A 22,275-nucleotide genomic window follows, 5' to 3' on the forward strand; every position below is an offset into this window, starting at 1 on the left:
CTCAGTAAAGTAATTACCTCTTTGATCTTCCCATCAGATGGATTCAGAATTAAAGCCTTTTCTTTTTCCTTAATTTCATCCTCTAATTCTTTCCTTTTAAATTCCAATTTACGTCTATGTTTATTGTTCAAATATATTAATACACCTCTCATATAAGCTTTACTTGCATCCCAAACCATCTCAATAGAAGTACCTTTATGCATATTAATTTTACACTTTTTACACTCTTCCACATTTTCCTGGTATCTAAACAAATTTTCATTTAAACGCCAAGACCGTCTGTCTCCATTATCTTTTTCTATCTCCAACCATACTGGACTATGATCAGATATAGTTCTTGGACAAATCTTGATCTTCTTAATCCTAGAAAAAAATCATTAGTAATTAATACAAAGTCAATCCTGGAGAAAGATTGATGCCTGTCGGAGAAAAAAGTAAAGTCTTTTTCTTGCAAGTTCCTTTCTCTCCAAACATCTCTCAATTCCAAGTCATCCTTCATCTCAAAAAAAGATTTAGGCAGTTTAGCATGACTTGGCGTACTTTTAAAAAGACCTCCCTTGTCCATTTGTACATCCAAGACGCCATTCCAATCTCCCATAAAAATACAAGATTTATAATCCCACTGAATAATCTTGCTGTGTAATAAATTATAAAAATCTCCTTGCTGCTGATTAGGAGCATATAATCCAACCAAAAGTGTTTTCTTTTTTCAATACATTTTATCTTTAACAACCCCTCCCCCCACCCCCTCCACGACCCTCCCCGACCCTCCCCCCTCCCCTTCCCCCTCCCTGTCCCCGACTTCCCAGAGCTAAATACAAGGTATAAAAGTAGAAACAATCATAAACAGCCATATGCTAACAACAATAAGCTATTAAGTCTATCGCACTCTAGCTCATATAAAATGACTACAAGCAATACTAATATCACATCAAAACTTATGCAAATGCTAAATGAAACTTTTTAGTCCCATATTTATTCTGGATGTAATCAATCCATTTTTTCCACTCCGTAATATAACGTTGTTGCGAATGGTCTTTCAAGTACGTCGATATCTTTGCCATTTCCGCCAGGTCGGAAACTTTTAAAGTCCATTCTTCTATAGTCGGCAGTTCCTCCTTCTTCCAATATTGACCTACTAAAAGTCTTGCTGCCGTAATTAAGTTCAACATCAACTTAGTGTCCACAACAGTAGTATCAGTAATTATGCCCAGTAAAAACAATTGCGGACAAAACTTTATCCTTTTCTTAAATATCTTCTGCATATTCCACCAGATTTTAATCCAAAAAGCTTTAACCTTTTTACAAGTCCACCATATATGAAAGTACGTTGCGTCTTCGCCACCACATCTCCAACATTTAGGTTGATAATTTGGATACATACTTGCAAGCTGTTTAGGATCTAAATGCCACCTATAAAACATTTTATAAAAGTTCTCTCTTAAATTTTGAGCTTGCGTAAATTTTACGTTCCTCACCCAGATCTTTTCCCAAGTATATATTGTAATAACTTCTTGAATATTCTGAGCCCACTTTATCATGCAGTCTTTAACAAGTTCTGTTTCTGAGTCAATTTCTATCAATGCAAGATATATCCGTTTGATATGTGCTGGACCCTGATTTCTAATTTGCTTTACCAGATTTTCATCAGTCATTGAAAAACCAATTTTCTGATCTTCTTTCCACCTGGCCTGTAGTTGCCCATACTGAAACCAGGTTTGAACAATCTTTTCTTCTCGTAAAAAGTTATACGGCTTCAAACACCATACATTCCAAGGCGTTTTCTTGCCTTCTATTAATAATTCAATTATAACATATCTTCCTTGTTTATGTGCTTCAATTAAACTCACTGTTAAAGTATTCTTGACATAAATAACAACTCCGTTTTTCTTATCAGGCGCAGAAGCAATAAACTGTGTGCCCAACCTAAAGTTTACCAAGTACTTTTGATCAACCGCTCGAATATGTGTTTCCTGTAAGCAAATAACATCGTTTTTAAATTGCTTTAGATATTGAAATACTTTCTTTCTCTTATGTGTTGAATTTAAACCATTCACATTCCAGGTTAGAAGCTTTGTCGCCATCTTTTGCGACCTGAAGCTTTTGGAGCGCCTCTCCCAACATCACCTGCACTCTCTTTGGCTTCGCTCCTCCCACTGCTTCACTATAAGTAAGTTTTTGAGATGCAATCATAGCTCTCTGCTGTTCTTGCTCTTGTCTCATTCGTCTAGCTGCAGCGCGTGTCATTCTTTGGTCTCTGACCTCCTCCGTTGGTACTGAAATCTGATCCACTCCTGTAGCTTTCTGGAATTCTCCATCTTTCAACTGCGTAACTCCTTCAGCACCTTGTATACTCTCACTTTGTGGTTGACGCTCTCCTTCGCCATTCTTCCTTTTAGATTCCAGAAGTGGTATGGGGCGTGCCTTCAAAATATTGGCATAAAAATCATGTGCCTGTAAAACTGTGAGAAGTCGATATCTCGTGCCTGCGTGCATCACCACCATACCTACTGGGATCTCCCATCTGAACTGGATATCCCATCTTCTTAATTCTTCTGCCAGAAAAGCAAATTCTTTCCTTCTTAAAATTCTTGGAGGGATCTCTTTCAAAATTAAAACTTCTTGCTCTGCAACTGTAAATTTATTGTTATAAAAGGCTTGAATAACCTCATTTCTAATTGCTCTCTTTGTAAAATAAACCACCACATCTCTAGGTAGCTTCCTTTGTCTTGCAATCTAGGAATTAACACGAAATATTTTATCTATATCCACCATAATATCTTCTGCTGAGTGCCCCAGAACCTGTTCAAGAGCTTCTGAAATTACTTTTTTCAAATTTTCCTTAGGATCTTCCTTCAACCCTCTAATTCTCACAGCAAACTCCATCTCTCTGTGCTGGACCAATAATAAATCATCATCAATCCTTTCCATCACTGTTTCAGCATCCGTCATTTTGGCATCTAATCTCATATTATTTTGGCTAAGTTCTTCCACTTTCTCATCCAAACGTTCAATACAAACAGCCATGCCTTGAAATGCAAGTAAGATGTCTGCCCTTATTTCTGTATTCTTCTCCTCAACAAGCTCAGCTAATTGCTGAGATTGTTTTTTCAAAGCCTCTTGCAAAACATCCTGCAGATCTTTTATTGTCAAGGCTGGTGCGGGTGCGGGTGCCGGAGGGGGGGCATTAAAGCCTGTAATGAAGATTGCTGAACTGGCGAAGCCCCCGCGCTTCTAGGAACTTTAGTTGACTTGGCAGCCATTTTCACCCACTTAATTCTATTACGCACTTTCACTTTCCGCACCACTTAAAAGTCTCCACAAAGTTTACTGAGTTAAAGTTCAAATACTTGCTCTGACAGCATTCTCCTGCACAGCTCTGCCTGCATCCAAGTAATCCAAAGTTCACTCTCACTGGCAGGGATGGTTGCAGTGTCCTGCTCTGCTCCAAAGCCTTGGAGCAGAGGCGTCCCGGAGTCCAGAGCAAACTCAGGCTTTGGGGGGGCTCAACCCTTCAACCACCAGAGTTTCAACTCTGGCGGTCTGGGGGAGCTCTACCCCTGCCTGGGCGCTCACCTCCTCCTCTTCTCCCAAGGAGCAGGCTTCCGAGCTGCCAAACAGCTGATTGTCACTGTTTTTGGCGGCTCTATGGAGACAGCGGGGCTGACAGCCGAAATGGCTGCTGTCAACGGAGCCTTGCCACCCGGAAGTCAGACGTTGTACATTAACCTGGAGCAGATCCTCATAGAATAAAGTTTCCTTCTCTAAGATGTCTATCATACCTTTTTTTTCTCAAAGGATTCTTGGCTTTGTTAGTATCTGTTATGTATTGTTGTAAAATACTTGGAAACCGTTATTGTTAGTTAACTACTGTGTCTGTTCAAACTCCAGACTGCTTGTCTCCAGAGTTGTTACTTGTGTTTTGAGAGGAAAGACTGCTTTAATTCTATTGGCTGCCGCCTAGCGGTGATTCATATAAATAGAAGCTTAGTGGCAGTTAGAGCTCGCTTCTGTGTTAACCTAATAAATGTGTTGCTGTTTTCACCATTCACCATGTCAATGTCTCACCGATCCCGAAACATAACAGTGGCGATGAAGGTGGGATGTACTACTAAGGAAGAGAGAGCCAGAAGTCATTAGGGGTAAGTCCAGGCATCAGCGCCCTGGTAGGAGCCACGTTCCCCCTTCTGCCTGCCAGCAAGCCATGCTGGAGACACCCACATCCGAAGGATCCGTCCCTAGGATCAACACAGAAGCCCTTAGCAGCACAAGGCATTGAGAGGTCAGCAACAGCTTACCATAGCCAAGGTCGGCAAGCTGTCAGAGTTTGACGTGTTGCATCCTGAGAGGTGGAGCTCGTAGGTTTTGCGTGTTGAGAACTATCTGTGGGCTAACCAAGTTAGCAAAGATGACTTAAAAGCTGCAACACTACTATGCGTGTGTGGCCAGGTGACGTTCGATATAGCCGAAAACCTAGTCGCTCCAGTTACACTAGAGTCAGTTGCCTACTCCAAGCTCAAGAAAAAGCTCAAGGAACATTTTGAGCCGAAGCTCTCCATCATTGCATGGAGACACGTATTCGAGTAAAGGGAGCAGCAACCAGGAGAGTCTGCTGCTGAATTTATAGCTGCGCTACAACAGGCGTCTCAGCTCTGCAATTTCACAGACCTCAAAGAGAGACTGAGAGACCATTTGGTATGTGGGTTGAGGAACAAGGACCTTCAGCAGAAGCTGTTTGTGAAGGAAACCCTGACGTTCCAAGATGCCCTGAAAGAGGTAATGGCTAAAGAAGCTGCCAGGGGAGCTGTCAAAGCCTTATGGCCCTCCAAGAACACTCCCAGCCCAGAAACCGTCACCATGAGGATGCCGAAAGAGCCAACGACCCTGACATGGACAATGAAATTGACCGGCTGCAGAAGCTGCCAGAAAGAGGGCAGCGGCCATCTGAGAAGGCAGTTCCCTTCACTCAATGTGTGGGCTGTGGAGGCAGTCACAGGTGTTTGGAGTGCAGGTTCTGTACAGCAATGTGCCAGGCATGTGGCAAACAAGGCCACATTGCTGCCGTCTGTAAAGGTCGCCAGAGAGACATTCAACAAGAATTCCCCAGGAAAGGTACAGGGGCCCCGGGGCAGAACAGAGTTGGCTATTGCTCCAGCAAAAAGAGCATTTTTAGAACAGGTGCCCATCGCCCCCTTAAAAAAAAGCTTAAAGTCAAGCTTCAAGGAATTTCCTGCTGCATGGAACTGGACACAGGGTCAGGCCTGTCCATAATTTTTCAAAGAACTTTTAACAACATTTGCAACTGCAGCGGCAAAAGAGTTAAACTCAAGCCATCAAATCTGCTGTTAACAGATTTCCAAAATTCCCGTGTAGCGGTTAAGGGAGAAGCTACGCTCAAGGTTCAATTCAAAGAGTTTGAGGATCCCCTCGATGTTGTGGTAGTCGAAGGCAACCGCAGAAGCCTCATCGGCTTAGACTGGTTCAGTGCCCTGGGCATCCATGTGACTGGCATTAACAGAACGCAAGCAGCAGACCTGTTGGGAGTTTGCCAGGAATTTGCTGATGTTTTCAGCCCTAGCTTAGGCAAGTACAAGGGACGTTCAATTAAGCCCTCCACCTTGATCCAACTGTAACCCCAATCAGGATCAAGCCTCGCAGAGTGGCTTTTGCCCTCAAACCAAAAATAGATGCAGAGCTGGACAAGCTGGTACAACAAGGCGTGTTGCAGCCAGTAGATAGCAGTGTGTGAGAGACACCCATAGTTACTCCACTTAAAGCCAACGGGGAGGTACGCATATGCGTGGATTACAAGTGCACTATAAACAGAGCACTTCAACAACATGCATATCCGGTGCCTGTAGTCAGCCATATTCTGGCATCTCTACAGGGAGGTCACGTATTCGCCAAATTGGATTTGGCCCAAGCCTACAAGCAACTGCCTGTGGATGATGCCACGGCGGAAGCTCAGACCATAGTCACCCAGAGGGGAGCTTTCAGGGTAAGATGCCTACAATTTGGCATCAGTGTAGCCCCAGGGCTTTTCCAGAGTGTGATGGAGTGCACGCTCTAAAACATTCCAGGTGTGTGTCCCTATTTTGATGACGTCCTCATAGCTGGGGAGTCAGTAGACGTTTTGGCAGAACGGCTCAAAGCCGTCCTTCAGCGTTTCTGCAAAGCGGGGCTGAAACTGAAGAGGGAAAAATGCAAGATAGGGGTAGATTCAACCGAGTTCCTTGGTTTCTGCATAGATGCCACAGGCATTCACCCGGCGGAATCAAAGCTTAAAGCAATTCAGCAGGCTCCCAGTCCAAAGTTGAAGGGGGAGCTTCAGGCATTCTTAGGGCTACTCAACTTTTATCATGCCTTCTTTCCACACAAAGCCGCAGTGGCAGAGCCATTACACAGGCTCTTGGACAAAAAGGCACAGTGGCAGGCTTCCGGTTCCGGATTTTGGCACAGCCAGATGCGTGAGGGAATGCTCCCCACATCGTTTGGATTTCTTCATCAGGGGACCCCCGTAAAGGGGTCAAAAGTTGCCCTGGAGGGATGTTAAGTGAGGGAGAGGTCTCTCCAGTTGGCAGTAGAAGGGCGGCGGCCCTCCCGTAGGCTTGGAGCAACTCTCCGAACCAACAAAGAAAGGATTGGCCACTCCCATCGCCCATTGTATCAGGTGTTTCCTGCCAAAGCCAAAATTACAACAAAGGACTTGAAAGCACTTGAAAACTGGGTGAGAATTGCCTTCTTCCTTTCCTAATTGTCTGCCTTTTCCTGCTAAAAGCTTCTTGAATTTTCTTCCCCCTGCGAGAAGAGAGGGAAGGGATCTTTTTTTCCCCCACCCTCCTTAAGAGTGGCCTCTGTTTACATCAGTAGAGAAAAGAAAAAAAAGCCTTGAACTAAATAATATTAATTAATTGGACTTACTGCCTTACTATTTTGGCCCAAAATTCCTAAACTCACAGAAATGGACTATTCTACCTATTTAATTAAAAAGGGGGGAAAAAGAAAAAAGAAATAAATAAAAAGACCCAAAATTTACAAAATGTACTCTGTCTGAAAAGGACTTTATGTACTCTGGGGACAGCTAGTGGCCAAGCCTGATACAGCAAGTGAATATTATTGGCAAACAAACTTGTTATGACCGTGGCATTAAGATAAAAACCTGAAACAGCTGGAAATAAATTTAGCTTAGACCTGTGGAGGTGGACACTTACTGACTTTTGTTTGAAAATTAGCCTCCTCTAGGGACTATCTATAACTACTACAAAATGGAGACTGATCAGCCACAAACCTTGCTTCATTATAAGCTTATACTTGAAACAATATATAAAGTCGCTGAGATGTCTATCTCCAGACTGAAAAATTTAGGAGCCAACTCTAACTCACGAACTGAAACCCAGAATCCAGTCAAAGAATTCACATCTCAGAATATAACAAAATTGGAAGAAACCACTATTGAGACGGAAAAATATAAGCAACAACAACAAGGTAATGAAAAAATTAATATCCAAAATTTGACTCCACTCAAAGAACTTACAATCTTAAAAGTACAAGGAACGATTACTAAGACAGACAACCCTAAAGACCAACAACAAACTATGGAAAAACTTAATATTCAACTTTGGACCTTCTCTAAAGAGCCTACAATTCCAGAAGTATACTACGTGCAAGATAATGTTGCCAACATGGAGGACGCTGAAGACCAACAAAGACAGCCTGTGGAAACCCTGGACAGCCAACTACTAACTATAAAATTGGATAAGATTCTCTACTCAAAACAGATGAACCCGGATGGAAGAAGAATCCAGACCAAATTGCAGATAGAGATATTAGAATAAATAAGAGAGTGGAATCAACAGGGCAACAATATAATGACTATAAATGGTTTAATCTTTGTGCATTATTGATGGTTGGATGGCCTCCTCTGGTGCAAATTTAAGCATGAAAGCGAAGGAAGACCTATTTGGTAATCTAAAGGCTTTGGTCTGGAAACCTGATTGGCAAAGAAAGAAACCTAGAGTTAGATTTAAAAAATGAATGCCTAGAGAATCATTATAGGCCATTTTTTTAGTAATTACTGACTTATTAGGATCTGAAATAGAAAATGTTTACAAGATAGAATTAGAATGTATTTAAGTATTTATTAGGCTTATTTTAAACATTATAATTTATACATTGACATAATGGAAATTTGGCTTATGGATCCTACATTTGATGTTAAAATTTTGGCTATGTATAAGTAGAAGTAGATTGATAAATATAGGCTGTCCTATTGGCAACTTGTGATGTATTAGGATATTAAATAGACAATGTTTATTAGGTAGAGTTTAGCTACTTAACTATTCTGTGTATGTTAGACGCTACAAACTTTGGTGTAATAAAATAAGGGAAATTTGGGTTGTGAATACCATTTGGGATGTTAAAGGTTAAATTTGAATACTATAATTAATATCAAAATTAGAAAAAAATTAACAACAGGACATGGATATATTTCACTGAAACTGGACTGATAAATGTCTTCTTTAATTGACTATGCTATTCTTAGAAATTCATTAGTTTAAACACTTTGTATTGAATGATTTTTTATAAAGATTTTATTAGTTGTTGTTTTTTTCGTACATACATATGTTAGTTTTTCAACCAGCGTGCAGTCTGGGGTCAAAAGCGCTAATACATAGTCAAATCCTAATCTTTGGTTCTCTCCTCTAGCCATTTGTAGAATGACTCCCAGGTTTGGTAGTATTCTGTTTCTTCTTTATCTTTCAATCTCATAGTTAATCTGTCCATCTCTGCACATTCCAATATTTTTTTAATTACTTCTTCCTCTGGTGGTACTCCTTCATTTTTCCAGTATTGCGCGAATGCTATTCTTGCTGCTGTTGTGATGTGTAGAACGAAATATAAGCTTTATATAAACTATAATCTTTTCTGGTATCATACCTAATAGAAAAAGTTCAGGATTAAATTCTACATGTTCTCCCAACATTTTTTCTAACCAGGCATGTATTTTTTTTTCAATAAGCCTTTGCTTTACCACATGTCCACCAGATATGATAATACGTGCCTGAGTTATGTTTACATTTCCAAAAACTATCTGACATATTTTTAAACATTTTTGCTAATCTTGCTGGTGGCAAGTGCCATCTATAAAACATTTTATATAGATTTTCTTTATACGAAGTTGACATTGTCAATTTATAATTTCTCTCCCAGAATTTTTGCCATTTTTGTAGTTCTATATTATAACCAAAGTTTTTCACCCACCTTGTCATTGTTTCTTTGGTTTGTTCACTTTCCATCTCCAAAATTAACAAAAAGTATACATTTTCTTAATTAGTTTCTCATCAGAGGTTAACAATATCTTATCAAATACAGTTTGTTCTTTATAAAACCCATACAGCTTCACATCTTTTTCATATCTATTTTGCATTTGTAGCTGTGCCCACCACAACAGGTTGATACCCTGATTTTTTTTTAAATTCCATTTATATCCCGCCCTTCTCCGAAGACTCAGGGCGGCTTACAGGCTTAGCAGTAGCCTTCATTCTATGTATATTCCTGCTTATTAGGGCTTTCACACACACCCCAAGTGGCATTATTACAAAGTCAGCTTAATTGCCCCCAACAATCTGGGTCCTCATTTTACCTACCTCGGAAGGATGGAAGGCTGAGTCAACCTTGAGCCTGGTGGGATGCGAACCTGCACTAATTGCAGGCAGCTGGTGTTACTTAAGGAGGCATTAGCCCACTGCTCCACCAAGGCTGTATTTTCCAGTTTTTGTCTCGATTTTAATGTCCCATCAGTATTTAGAATATCTCTATATGTCCAAATTTTTTCAAAGTCTACCAAGTTTGGATGTAAAAAAACTTCCATCATTGATAGCCACCCTGGAATTTTTACATATATTTTAGTTTTATTTTTCCCCCATACTGTTATCAAAGCATTTCTAATATAGTGATTTTGGAAATACTTATGAATTTTATTTTTCTCGTACCACAAAAAAGCGTGCCACCCTAATTGTAAATCGTGTCCCTCCAAATATAACAACCTTTTATTCCTGAGAGTTATCCATTCTTTCACTCATTTTACTACAGATGCTTGATAGTACAAAGCCCACGCAGGTAGCCCCAAACCTCCATTTTCCTTAGCATCTTGCAACGTTTTCATCTTTATTCTAGCTTTCTTTCCTTGCCAAACAAACTTCAAAATTAATGAATTTAAATCTTGGAAGAATTTTTTCTCAAGTTTTATTGGAATTGTTTGGAATAAAAATAAAATCTTTGGCAATATATTCATTTTAACTGTAGCTATTCTTCCTAGTATTGACAATTGCAAATTCTTCCACTTTTCCAAGTCTAATTTTATTTGTTTCAATAACCTTATAAAGTTGTCTTCTTTTATTGTTGAGCATTTGGCTGATAAGTATATACCCAAATATTTGACCTTTTTCACTATCTGTACCTCTATTGATTCTGACATTCGTTTTTGTTTTTTTGTTTTTTTGCTTATCTGTAAGATTCCTTACTATTACCTTGGATTTTCTTTATTTATTTTTAATCCTGCTATTTCTCCATATTGTTCTATCTTTCCCCACAATTTAGGAATCATCTCCAGAGGTTCTTCCAAAATAAATACTAAATCATCAGCAAATGCTTGTAATTTATATGTTTCACCCTTTATCCCCAACCCTTCAATTTCTGTATCTTGTCTAATATTTCTATTTAAAACTTCCAAGGTGAAGATGAATAACAGAGGGGATAGTGGGCATCCTTGCCTTGTGCCCTTTCTTATCTCAAAGCTCTCAGTACAATCTCCATTCACAATTACTTTGGCTGGGGGACTTCTGGGTGGCAAGGCTCCGCCGCCGGCAGCCATTCTGGCTGTCAGCCCCGTCGTCTCCGTGGAGCCGCCAAAAACAGCGCCGATCAGTTGTTTTGACGGCTTGGAAGCCCGCTCCTCGGGAGAAGAGGAGGGGGTGAGCGCCCAGGCAGGGGTAGAGCTCTCCCGGGCTGCCAGAGTTGAAACTCTGGTGGCTGAAGGATTGAGCCCCCCCGAAGCCTGAGTTTGCTCCGGACCTCGGGACGCCTCTGCTCCAGGGCTTTGGAGCAGAGCAGGGCGTAGCAACCATCCCTGCCAGCAAGAGTTAACTTTAGATAACTTGGATGCAGGCAGAGCGGTACAGGAGAATCAGGTGAAAGCAAGTTTATGATCTTTAACTCGGTGGACTTTGTGGAGTTTGATAAAAGTGAAAGTGCGTAACAGGCAATAGTGGGTGAAAATGGCTGCCAAATCTTCTAAAGTTCCTAGAAGCGCGGGGGCTTCTCCAGTGCAGCAATCTTCGCTACAAGCTTTAATGCCCCCCCCCTGCACCTGTACCAACTTTTACAGTGAAACATTTGCAGGATGTTTTGCAAGAGGCTTTGAATGTTAGATGTTTTGTGCCAGCCATGGCAGTTTCCCAAAAGGGTCATCAGATGGAGGCAAAGAGGCTTCTTTGCTTCCACTGATGAGCCAAGGGTCTCAGACCCGACAGCCCCATTGGCGAGAGAGTTTTATGGTCAGGGAGGGATACATATACATAGAATGAAGAATAGAATGAATAGAATAGAATGATACACATACATATACATAGAATGAAGGCTACTGCTAAGCTTGTAAGCCGCCCTGAGTCTTCGGAGAAGGGCGGGATATAAATGGAAATTAATAGGGCGGGGAGCGGCCTGTCTCTGGGGGCACCCAACTGAGTGGCAGTGAAGTTGGGTGGGGATCCAGACATCTGTTCTTTATGTTCAACCCTCCCATGGACAATTAAGGGATGCCTATCCTGGACAGTCTGGACTTTTTGACTCATGCGGTAATATACTAGCACGGACTTGTACGCCCTCAGGGGTGCCCCCCTCTCCTGGGTGCGACCCGCCTCTCTAAACATTTCTAACCTCGATGACGGGCCCGACTTTTGGGTCTCTGAGAGATGGCTGGGCAGGGGTAGGGGCCGTCTATGTAAATCTAATAGAAGGCCTCTGATTAATTTTTTATCAAAATTTTTTATAGGGCTAGGGAGTGGGGTGGGAGATAGGGGTTGTTTGGCTATGGGGGGTGGCCAATCAACCATGGTCCAGGCCAGACTTGGGTCTGACTGCACGGGGGGAGTACGGGGTGGCGTTGTCGCCGGGGCTCATGAGCGGGTCGTGGGATTAGCAATTCCCACGACGGGGAATGGCAGCAGGCGGATAGACAGGGGGCCGTATCGCCATCGGGAGGGCCGTCTCCGCTACTTACAAGCGGTGAGGCGCTCCGACCCTCTGCGTCTTCCCCGAGATCCCGGGAGCGAGGATGTGCAGCCTCCTGAGCTCCGGCTGGTGTACCTGAATGCCAGGTCCGTGGTTAATAAAGCTCCCCTCGTTAGGGATTTAGTTGAGGGTGAGCATGCGGACCTGGCTTGCATCACGGAGACTTGGTTGGGCCCAGAGGGTGGGGTCCCTTTGGTTGACCTCTGCCCACCAGGCTTCCGGGTGCTACACCGGCCACGAGCTCATGGTAGGGGTGGGGGAGTGGCGGTTACTATTAGGGAGACCTTATGTCCGCGGGAGACCACCGTGTCTCAGATAGTCGGGTGTGAGTCTCTCTTTGTGAGATTTGGCTCTGGGGCGCAGTTGGGCTTGCTGCTGGTGTACATTTTGCCTAGTCGCACAGCAGCAGCCCTGCCCGAGCTGCTCGATATCCTCTCGGGTTTGGTGGTTGAGTTTCCCAAACTTATAGTTTTGGGAGACTTCAATCTACCATACCTGGGAGGTTCATCTGAGCTAGCTCGGGAGTTCATGGCTTCCATGACGGCCATGGACCTGACGCAAGTAATTTCAGAGCCAACCCATGAGGGAGGCCACACCCTTGACCTGATTTTTTTATCCAGACGGTGGTTGGATGATCTTGGTGGGGGCGCTCCATTTATTATGCCCCTGTCATGGACCGATCATCATCTCCTGCGGCTGGTCTTCCGTTTTGCCATCCCCCGCCGTGGGGGTACGGAGCCAATTAGATGGTACCGCCCCAGACGCTTAATGGATCCTGATAGATTCCAAGCGGCGCTGGGGTCCCCACCTGCCTCCATTGCTCACAGCTCGGCGGATGCCTTAGTGGAAGCCTGGGAAAGGGCAGCCACTGAGGCACTTGACCGGGTTGTACCCTTGCGGCCCCTGACCCGGCGCAGATCCCAGCGAGCTCCATGGTTCTCCGCAGAGCTCCGGGAGATGAAGCGTCGGAAACGGGGCCTAGAGAGCTGTTGGAGGTCTAGCCGATCCGAACCCGACCGGTTGCGGTTAAGAACCTATATTAGGTCTTAACTCGCAGCGATGAGGGTGGCGAAGTGTAATTACTTCTCCACCCTCATCGCGTCCGCAGATAATCGCCCAGCCGCCCTGTTTAGGGTGACTCACTCACTTCTTAATCAGGAGGTGAGGGAGGATCCCTTGCAGGGTCGTGCCGAGGAATTTAGCCAACATCTGTCGGATAAAATCGCTCGGATTCGGACCGGTTTGGACTCCAACTGGGCAGAGTCAGGCGATCAGGACACGGGCGGTCTTGTCAACGTTACCTGGGAGGAGTTTGATTCTGTGACCCCTGATGAAGTGGACAGGATTATGGGAAGGCTGAGCTCCTCCACATGTTTGTTGGACCCGTGCCCTTCCTGGCTGGTTTATGCAGCTAGGGAGAGGACACGAGGCTGGCTCCAGGCGGTCATATCTGCTTCCTTGAGTGAGGGCTATTTCCCCGCCGTCTTGAAGGAGGCGGTGGTGAGACCTCTCCTCAAGAAGCCTGCCTTGGACCCAGCTGTATTGAACAACTTTCGTCCAGTCTCCAACCTTCGCTTTCTTGCGAAGGTTGTCGAGAGTGTGGTGGCGCATCAGCTTCCTATGGTCCTGGATGAAGCGGATTATCTGGACCCCTACCAATCGGGTTTCAGGCCCGGGTACAGCACGGAGACGGCATTGGTCGCTCTGGTGAATGATCTCTGGAGGGCTCGGGACAGGGGACATTCCTCTGTCCTAGTCCTATTAGACCTCTCGGCGGTTTTCGATACCATCGACCATGGTATCTTGCTGCGGCGTCTCAGGGGATTGGGAGTGGGAGGCACAGTTCTTCAGTGGTTCTCCTCCTATCTCCTGGGACGCTCACAGTCGGTGTTGGCAGGGGGGCAGAGATCGGCCCCTAGGTCTCTCGTTTGTGGAGTTCCTCAGGGGTCGGTTCTCTCGCCTCTCCTGTTCAACATCTATATGAAACCGCTGGGTGAGATCATTCGTGGTTTTGGAGTTGGGTATCATCAATATGCCGATGATACCCAACTTTTCTTTTCGACCCCAAACCACCCCAGTGATGCCCTCGCTGTGATGTCCCGTTGCCTGGAGGCGGTTCGGGTCTGGATGGGGAAGAACAGACTTCAACTCAACCCTGACAAGACTGAGTGGCTGTGCATTCCGGCATCCCGGGACATTCAAAATGTTCCATCTCTTTCTATGGGGGGTGAGCTCTTACCCCCCGTGGATAGGGCTCACAACTTGGGAGTCCTCCTAGATTCACGGCTTACCCTGGAAGATCATATAGTGGCCGTGACTAGGGGGGCTTTCGCCCAGGTTCGCCTGGTGCGCCAGTTGCGGCCCTATCTGGACCGGGATGCCTTGTGTACGGTCACTCATGCGCTCGTGACCTCTCGCCTTGACTACTGTAATGCTCTCTACATGGGGCTTCCCTTGAAGACCACTCGGAAGCTCCAACTGGTACAGAATGCGGCCGCGAGAGTTGTCTTGGGAGTTTCCCGGTACTCCCATGTTACACCTTTGCTCCGCGAGCTGCATTGGTTACCAGTTGTCTTCCGGGTGAGGTTCAAGGTCTTGGTTATGATCTTTAAGTCCTTACATGGCATGGGTCCGGGTTATCTCGGGGACCACCTGCTGCCGGCGTCAACTCCCCTCCGCCCTGTGCGTTCCCACAGAGAGGGCCTCCTCAGGGTGCCTCCAGTCAGGGAATGCCAACTGGTGGCCCCCAGGGGGAGAGCCTTCTCTGTGGGCGCCCCGGCATTATGGAACCAACTGCCGGTGGAGCTCCGGATGGCATCAGACCTCCGAACCTTCCGTCGCGGTCTGAAGACCCATTTATTTGAATTAGCTGGTCTGGCCTGATGGGGGATTATGGGTTTTAAATTGTTGTTTTAGAATGGTATTATTGTTTTAATTGGGCATTGGTTTAATCTTTTTTTAACTTTTGTATCGTTATTTATATATGCCCTGTGAACCGCCCTGAGTCCCCAGGGAGAAGGGCGGTATATAAATTAAATAAAACCTAAACCTAAACCTAAAAAAAAAAGACCCCCCATAAATACCTCTGCACGAGTGGCTGCTCTTTGTTCTACTTCTAGTTCTAGCCTCTTAAGATTCTACTCCTAGCTTCTAGTTCTTCTTCTGTTTTAGTTATGTAATGCTAGCTTGCTTTTATTTTATTTCTCTCTCACATGCAGGCATGAATGCTTTCATGCCAAGTATTTCTTTCTCTTTGATCTATCATTGAATAAAGCTAATATGATTGCATCTCTGCGTGATGCTTTTACTTGGAAGCACCTTTAACGATCCATCGTCCTCGTGAGATCACCTCACAAGTTGGTAGCAGAGAATGGTTTAAAGGAACGCTTCCAAGCCAGCCAACAAGATGTCTGGAAGATCCAGCTCAAATCCATTTATAACAGATGGCAGGACCTCTCCCATCGTGACCAGAAGTCATCGATCAAAGACGGCATCCCTGCCTACATCCAAGCCTTCAGTCCCTGAAGCAATCTCCGCTGCAGGTGAGAGCTCAGATGACCTCCATCCCGTCAGAGGATCCAGCAGAGCATCAAGGACCCCTTCGCATGCCTCTCTCCCCCTGAACGCCACAGAGGACAGCATAGAAGGCTTGCAGACTGCCCAAGACTGCTCAGATGCTGCAGAGACGGACCTGGCTGAAGCCAAACATCATGTGAGTAAGATGACTGAACAAGAACGTGAAGAGCTGCTTGTAAAGCTATTTGCAACGAAAAAGAGGAGGACACCAGCGCAGAAAGCCTCTGAACCCCTGGTGAGTCTTTCCCTAGCGACCACGAGGCCTCCAAATATGGCGCCCGCCACCCTTAGTGACCCCGGGACCCCAGGGCTTTTGGCGCGAACCCCCCCCGCCCAGCTGTGAGCTACAGCTTCCTGGGGCAAGCGGAAACAAGATGGCTCCGCCCACAGCGCCCACATTGTCTGGCACAGGAAACAAGATGGCGGCCCCCAGTAACCCCACACAGTCTAACAAAGACAAGCCTCAACTAAGCCTGGAAGGCCAGCAATCCCTGGCATCCAGCCGAAATAGCATGCAATCCCTGGCATCCGGCCAAAGTAGCATGCAAATTCCTGGGTTCTCCCCACCACAAAGCCTAAAGTCCAATGATGGCAATGAGGTCTGTCCAGCCAAAACTGTTACAACAGTTCTTGAGACAGCCATACAAGCCCTAACTACAGCCCTAGAGGCCAGCAAGACAGCGGCCCTAGCATTGGGGGTGCCCAGCCCCCCTCCAAGGCCTCCTACCCTCTCCCCAGGGCCCCACTGCCGGGGGGGGTCCAGCCTGGAGCCTCCCAACAATCAACCCCCACGACCACCCACCTTCTCTTCAGGTCTTCAGGACCAGCGATGGGCTTCTCAAGGCAATCCAGGCAATCCATGTGCTTGCAATTCTCAGGAGGAATCATTGCAAAATACACCAAAGAACCAAATGCAAGCCGGCAAATCTGGGCTCCACCCCCCCAATGCCTCATGGGAAGAAGGGAGAAATCCTGAACAACGCCCTCCCCCAGATCACATGGTTTCCGGGCACGCCCATTTGGAGTTACTAAATAATCAAGAAAAAATTCCCTCCTCGACCACTAGAGGGATACCTTTCCCTTTACCTTTTATGTCGATGGACACTTCTCAGATGTATGCTAATGGAACTGAGAGGGATTTCTTTCCAACAACAAATCTTCCGAGCGACTTTAAAAAGCTGCAACTTGGGGGGGGGAGAATTACAACAGTTGGAGTAGAGATATACAGGTATATCTCTTAAAGAATGGGACTCTAGAAATGGTTCGGAAACCACCCCCTCCCCCGTGGGGACCCCGAGAAGAGTGGCGACACCTGCAGGCTTACTCCACTCTGCTCAGTTCCCTGGATAATAACCTGTTCTCCAGCATTCCAGTGGGACTCAGAGCTGGTGAAGTTTGGCAGTTATTATACAATTTATTCAACAGCGATACCATTGGTTCCATCACCAGATATACAACTGAGTTTTATACAACCAGACTGAGGTTTGGTGCCAGCATGCCTGAACATCTTGCAAAATTAAACGCACTCAGGGCAGAATTGATGTCCAGAGACCACCCAGTGACTGATGCGAACATGGTCGCGGTCATTATTGCTTCCCTGGACAGGAGTTGGAGCAATTTCATTGTTTCACTCGAAGCGGTCAGGAGGGAAGACATAGAGAGAGTTGTGTCGGGGGTCTCCCGATACTCCCGTGTTACACCTTTGCTCCGCGAGCTGCATTGGTTGCCAGTTGTCTTCCGGGTGAGGTTCAAGGTGTTGGTAATGACCTACAAAGCCCTCCATGGCATGGGTCCAGAATACCTTGGGGAGCACCTGCAGCCGGCGTCAACTTCCCTCCGCCCAGTACGCTCCCACAGAGAGGGCCTCCTCAGGGTGCCGCCGGTCAAAGAATGCCGACTGGTGGCCCCCAGGGGGAGAGCGTTCTCTGTGGGTGCACCGGACTTATGGAACCATCTTCCGGTAGAGCTCCGGATGGCGCCCGACCTCCGCTCCTTCCGGCGCGACCTTAAAACCCATCTCTTTAAGGAAGCGGGCCTGGCCTGAGGGGATGGGGTGGGTTTGTTATTATGACTTTAATTTTAAATTTGTACTATGGGCATTGTTTAATCATGTTTTAATAATTTTAACTTTTGTATCTGTCTTTTACGTATTGCCCTGTTAACCGCCCTGAGTCTCTTGAGAGAAGGGCGGTATATAAATTAAATAAATAAATAATAATAATAATAATAAATCTGTCCTACCTCACAGGGAGACTCATCGAGGAAGATAGAAGGAGACGAGACGCAGGAGAATACGCCAGAGTCACCACTCAGCAAGCCAGAAGGGGGCGCCACAACTCAGAGCAAATTAATGCTCTACTTAAGTGTTTCATCTGTGGCTCTGAGGAGCACCTTAAGAAAGACTGCCCCCATCAACATCAAGCCCCTAAACGTGGTCCCAATCAAGTAAGGGGCAAGGGGCAAGGAAGGGGGCGTGGCAGGGGCAAAGGAAATTTTCTGCATACTTGTTCCCTCACCCCCACAACAAAGGCTGATAGCTCCACTGACTTATGGTTACTGGACTCTGGAGCTTCTTCTCACATTACTAATATGAGTCAAGGTTTTAAAAGGTTAAAGAAAATTAACTCATCTGTCAAAGTGGCAAATGGTGATAAAGCTTTAATTGTTGGGGAGGGGTTTGTTTCTGTACCTGGACTTGGAAAAGTTGAAGGTGTTTTACATGCTCCCTCCATTGCCAACAACCTATTAAGCATTATCAAATTATGTGACGATGACAAAGTGGAAGTTTTATTTCGAAAAGGGAGAGGTCATGTCACCCGGAACCAGAGGGTCATTGGAAATATTTCCATCATAAATGGCTTACCATATTTTTCTCCTAAGAGCCCACAACCTGCTCCAAGGCTTTCCAAGGGCAATGTGGGCAAGGAGCCTGAATCTCAGCAGGCACCTACAGCACCACTCAAAGCAACTAGAGCCAAGAGGGTGTCAGTGGGGAAGCCGCTCCACGATAAGTGTGCCCATTTATTACACAGAAGATTAGGTCATGCGAGCTTCCCTGTAGTTAAAAAGATGGGAGAATTTGCTGAGGGAGTCCAGCTCAAGGATTGTGACGTGTTTCTGGACTGTGCCATTTGCAAGAAAACAAAGAGGAAGGCTGCCCCTACCCCAAAGGTGTCACTGCGTAAGGCTCAGTACCCATACCAACTAGTACATGTTGATCTGGTTGGGCCTTTTACACCATCCCTAGGAAAGAAAAAGTATTTTCTCACTGCCGTTGATGATTTTTCACGATACGGCCACGTGTATACCCTCACAGAAAAATCTGAAGCCTTTGACGCCATAAAGTCACTGTACAACTTCGTAGAGACCCAGTACAAGACCAAGATCACACAATTGCAGAGCGATCGCGGGGCTGAGTTCATGTCTCAAAAGTTCCAGGACTGGGTAAGGCGTAAGGGCATCCACCATTTTCTTACTGCACCATTCACCCCCTCGCAAAATGGTGTAGCTGAGAAAAGAAATGGAATTCTGCAAACCATGATGCGTAGTCTGATTGCAGACGCTAAAGTCGCAGAATCATACTGGGGGGAAGCAATCCACTACGCCAATTACACCTTAAACCGCACCTGGAGCAGTGTTGTGAACCAGACCCCATATTTCCTGGTTCACGGTACGAAACCAAATCTGGGACATTTGCGTGTGTTTGGTTCCTACGCATGGGTGCACATCCCCAAGCAGCTGCGGAAGAAGGGGAGATCTGTTTCCCAGAGACTAAGGTTCTTGGGCTATGCTCCTGGCTCCAAGGCCTATCGTTTCCTGGGAGAAGGGGGCAGGCCTGTGACTTCCCAATCTGCCTCTTTCGAAGAGGACTCCAATTGGACTCAGATCCACTCAAATGATCTGAGCCCATATGCCAACCGACCCAGCAAGGACACACCGACCACGACATCACCAGAGGCGACCACGTACCCTGCCACCGACGAAAGTGAGGAACAAGACGAAGATGCGTCCAGTCCCATGGAGGAAGACACGCCGTCTTCACCCCCAGCGACGCCTCAGAGACCCACGGAAGAAAAGAGCGGTGAGTGGCAGAAGGTAAGGAGTTCAAAGCGGTCCAACAAAGGGGTCCCGCCAAAGAGAATTGACATTGGCCACATCGCGTCTGTCAACAGCGTTGTGGTCACCCCAAAATCCTTCTCTGACATCCAGGAGCTGCCCATCGAAGAGCAGGAGAAATGGCAGCTCGCGATGGAGAAGGAGATGCAGAGCTTAAAGAAACTCAAAGTCTTCACCCCTCAGCAACCACCAAAGGAGAGGAAAGTCATTGGCACAAGGTGGGTTTACAAAGCCAAACCACTTGCCAATGGCCTCGACCTATATAAGGCCCGTTTGGTAGCCCAGGGCTTCTCTCAGCGCTATATGGAGGACTACGCCGAGACGTACTCTCCAACTGTCCGGGCAGAGAGCGTCAAGGCCGCCCTCGTGACTGCAGCCGCTCTGGGAGAAGAAGTCTTCCAATTCGACATCCAGACGGCTTACCTCCACGCCAACTTGGACCGGCAGATCTACGTGAGGGCTCCTCCTGGCTACCAGCAAGAAGGGGGAAATGCATGGTTGCTCCACAAAGGGTTATATGGCCTCAAGCAGTCAGGGAAATTATGGTATGACTGTCTTAGAAAGAGTTTAGAACGAGTTGGTTTCACAGCATCCCATGCAGATGAATGTGTCTTCACACGCAACTCCAAGGGTACCACAGAACGGGTGTTAGTTTATGTGGACGACCTATTATATGTAGGGCCTGACAAGGAAGGGTGTGATAAATTTGCCAAGGCCCTGGAAGAAATGTTTACTCTGAAGTCTTTGGGGCGGGTTGACAAGTACTTGGGTGTACATATTTTGGCCACTAAGGGGGGGTTCGCTCTATCTCAAAAAGAAAAGATAGAGGAATTACTGGCCAAATGCAAAATGACAGAATCTAATCCTATGCATAGTCCAATGCAAAGTGACTTTTACAACCACACTCATAAGGACGGTCCTGAGTTCACAGATAACACACTTTACAGATCTGTGATTGGCTCCTTGCTATACATCAGCAATTGGAGCAAACCTGACATAGCTTTAGCTGTGAATCTATTGTCCAGGCACGTGGAACACCCAAAGGAATTCCACTGGACTGCTGTTAAAAGGGTGCTTAGATACCTTAAGGGCACAGCTGATGCTCTCCTAATGCTAGAACCAGAGAAGGGGAAGACGGCCCAGCTCTCCACTTACTCAGACGCAGACTGGGCTGGCGACACCAAAAGTAGATGGAGCACCTCTGGTTTCCTCATATTGCTAAATGGCTGCCCAATACATTGGCATGTTAGGCAGCAAAAATTTATTTCTTGCTCCACGGCCGAGGCTGAATATGCCAGCCTGTCAGACACGGCCAATGATTTGACTTGGTTCAATGAGCTGATAACAAGCATCTGGGCATCTCCTCCTCTGCCCATCCAAATTCTAGAGGACAACACGGCCGCAATTGCAATCTCGGGCGCTTATGCAGTAGGATCTAGGTCTCGCCACATAGACATACGCTATAAAAATGTCAGGCAGCTTACCAAAAAGGGTTTCATTCATGTTGAGCACTGTAACACAACTGACCAGATAGCTGATCTGTTCACCAAACCTGTTCCCATTGACCGGCACAACCTTCTGTGTAAGCGTTTGTGTTTGGCCTTCTGAATGTTTTTATGCATGTCCATGACACCTGCTCGTCCCTCACACACATTCACTGGTCCCTGTCATTGGCTGGCAAGAAGGGGAATTGTTAGATGTTTTGTGCCAGCCATGGCAGTTTCCCAAAAGGGTCATCAGATGGAGGCAAAGAGGCTTCTTTGCTTCCACTGATGAGCCAAGGGTCTCAGACCCGACAGCCCCATTGGCGAGAGAGTTTTATGGTCAGGGAGGGACCAAGACCCCCCATAAATACCTCTGCACGAGGGGCTGCTCTTTGTTCTACTTCTAGTTCTAGCCTCTTAAGATTCTACTCCTAGCTTCTAGTTCTTCTTCTGTTTTAGTTATGTAATGCTAGCTTGCTTTTATTTTATTTCTCTCTCACATGCAGGCATGAATGCTTTCATGCCAAGTATTTCTTTCTCTTTGATCTATCATTGAATAAAGCTAATATGATTGCATCTCTGCGTGATGCTCTTACTTGGAAGCACCTTTAACGATCCATCGTCCTCGTGAGATCACCTCACATTGAAAAAGCAATCTCAACAATTAGCTGAACTTATGGAGGAGAAGCTTACAGAAATGAGGGCAGACATTTTACTTGCATTTCAAGGCATGGCTGTATGTATAGAGCGTTTGGACGAGAGAGTGGAAGATCTCAGCCAAAATAATATCAGATTAGATGCAAAAATGACA

Source organism: Vipera ursinii (genome assembly GCF_947247035.1).
Source record: "Vipera ursinii genome assembly, chromosome: W".
NCBI classification, from domain to species: Eukaryota; Metazoa; Chordata; class Lepidosauria; order Squamata; family Viperidae; genus Vipera; species Vipera ursinii.